At 42.8% G+C, this 2,797-nt stretch overlaps 1 pseudogene; it reads left to right on the top strand.

The window, feature by feature from the left end:
* Window positions 1-629: 629 nt before the first annotated feature.
* LOC116373852 (uncharacterized) lies at window positions 630-2,247 on the top strand (annotated as a pseudogene).
* Window positions 2,248-2,797: the final 550 nt, after the last annotated feature.

Here is a 2,797-nt window from a genome sequence, read left to right as displayed (position 1 = left end):
ACAACTAACAACACCTGCCTCTGATTGAGAACCATACTAGGCCGAAACAGAAACCAAACATAGAAAAACAAACAGACTGCCCACCCCAACTCACGCCCTGACCATACTAAATAAAGACAAAACAAAGGAAATAAAGGTCAGAACGTGACAAGACCATGATCTTTCTAGCACTGCATCCCCAGAGAGCAAGTTGACTGAGTTGAATTGATGGGGGTATTGATTTTAGAGAGAAGAGGGATGTTGCATGTTGGTTAACACACCAAAGACCTCAACACACACCCTATCTAGAGTAGTTTCATATTATCAAAAATACATTATTTCCAAATGTTACTGAGGTAACGAATACATAGAGGCAATGTTGTGAGGGGAGGGCTTGTCAGCACAAATGAGGAAGTCACATAATTTCCCAATCAACCTATGACTAAAGGATATCAGGGTGTTTTATATAGAGACATTACTGCACACACAGAACACAGAGAGAATAGCTGTGGTTACACACAATAGACTTCTGATGGAGCTCCTGATCAACATTGCCCTTCTCTTGACCGGTACTGTAGCCCATGTTATGGATAGCGGGGTGCATGGAACATAATTTCAATTAATACAAAAAATACTGACGTTGTTGTAATTCTTATTTTAACAAATTGTCCTCAAAATATATGTTTTTGCAAGAAACGTCTGTCTACCCAGGTGTCAATGGAGGCTCCCATTCCCTGTACTCCAGTGTGGGGGATGATGTCAGTCTGCCGTGTACCAATGTGGTCCACCCTGACTGCTCCTCTACAGTGTGGCTCTTCAGCAGAACTGAGTCTCACAGTGCTACTGAAAAGGTCTTTCAAGGGAAGATCCAAAATGAAGGAAACGAGGGCAGTGAGAGACTGGGAGTAGGGTCTGACTGCTCACTACGTGTTCGTAACATTGGCGCTGAGGATACTGGAGTCTATGTCTGCCGACAGTACCTTACAGATGGCAGAGCACATCTTGGAGAAAAATACTACTGTCTACCTGTCTGTTCTCACCATCTCCATGTCCACACCAGAGACAGATCTAAAGCATCCTAGAAATGTAACCTTGAGGTGCTCTCTGCTAACATATGGCGGTCCTGTAACGTGTAACTCCTTCGTTAGAGATATCGTTAGGGTGAGCTGGGTGAATGAGACAGGTGGCGAGTTGCAGGGAGACTCCAGATACCAGGTCACACGGGTGTCTGGCTGTGACATCACTCTGACTGTGAAACTTTGGAGAAAGGATAAGAACAGGAAGTGGTGGTGTCAGCTGACTGAGGGAACGAGGAAGACATTTGTCTACCTCACTTCTAAGGTCTCAGGTGGGACTATGGATCCTGTCGGGACAATCATCACTGCTCCACAACAACCTATTGATGGTCAAAGTCCTCCAAAGCCCTCTCATTCAGGTACCAACAACATCAATGAGTTGCCAATCAGTCGCATAGTGCTCTGTGTGGCACTGCCCTTGATGGTAATCGTATATGCAGTTTACACAACTAGGAGGAACCGCCCACTAGCAGAGGTGTCCTCTGTTATAGAGCTGTAAGTCTAGACGAACAACCCCCCTCCTCGTCACTCTCCATAGCATAGTGCCAGTCTTACTCTACCTTTAATGAATGTGTACAACTGAGAGATTATTTGCTGAAGGATTCGTGCTGACATAATAAATAAAGGCTTTGAAATAAATCATTAAAATGTAGTGCATGCTAATGGTATCCACTCAATGGGTAGTGACAATTAATGCTTTACAAATAAAGACGTTATATTTCTGTTTTGTAGCTAGCATTAGTGTTGTCAATTGCCTAAGAGGAAGGGGATTGCTTACCTGTGATACTGTAAAACATTCTCTAAAAATTCTACTGCATTTCTCCAAATCAGTCTTTCATTACCAGCTTCTATAATCTACAGTATAATGTGTGTGTGTGTGTGTGTGCAAGTGCGTGCTTGTGTTTTTGTGTGTTTGTTTTTTAGTGTCCATTAAGCTTGCTTACTCTCGCTCCGATTACACTGTGTTTGATTTACGACCTTGTGTCACTGCATCTCTCTCTGTGTGTGTGTGTGTGGGCACGCGTGCATGCATGCATGTGTGTGAGTAGAAAGAGAGAGAGGGTTGGGAGGCAATGTGCTTATCCCTAAGCTGATGCACCTATATATAACCAATTAAGAAACTTTTAACTCTTTAAATGCCTCCTTTTCTATCTCAACACCATCTCCTCTTCTGCTTACCGTCCTTTATAGAAAATAATGATGTAAGTCTTGGGGCAATTTGTGGAGTAGGTCATATGGCTTTCTGTAACTTAAGCAAAAATAAATATTCATATTCCATCCCAAGCACATACTGTACTATAAATTGTTGTTTTTCTAGTAGCAATGCCTTTACCGTGTTGCTTACAGCCCCATGAATATCAGTCTGCGGAAAACAATGCAGCTGTGTCGTTACAGGAACAAAGAGAACTTGTTTCCACGGCTTCCTGGAACCAACAGTTAGGGACAAGACTGGTGTGTGCAGAGGAAGCTCCTTTGTGAACCCTATGATCGACTAGTGTACTGTACAATAGTATTGTCAGTTAATACTGGGTGATGATTTTTTGTTGGTTGGTGCATTCAGCCATACATTATGTTTCTGTCTCCATTCTTACACTGTGTGTGCCCGTGCGTGTGTGTTCACCCAAGGGGTCATGAGTGTATTATTTATCAGGATTGGCCTATAATTACAGCGGTCAACACACCCCTTTTCACACTGGGCTCATGTTATTGATTAGAGTTAGTAATGAATGTAGCCTCTCATT

Source organism: Oncorhynchus kisutch, linkage group LG4 (assembly GCF_002021735.2).
Source record: "Oncorhynchus kisutch isolate 150728-3 linkage group LG4, Okis_V2, whole genome shotgun sequence".
In the NCBI taxonomy this organism is placed as follows: Eukaryota; Metazoa; Chordata; class Actinopteri; order Salmoniformes; family Salmonidae; genus Oncorhynchus; species Oncorhynchus kisutch.
The sequence above is the reverse complement of the archived record's forward strand: the minus strand, read 5'-3'. Positions and strand labels throughout refer to the sequence as shown.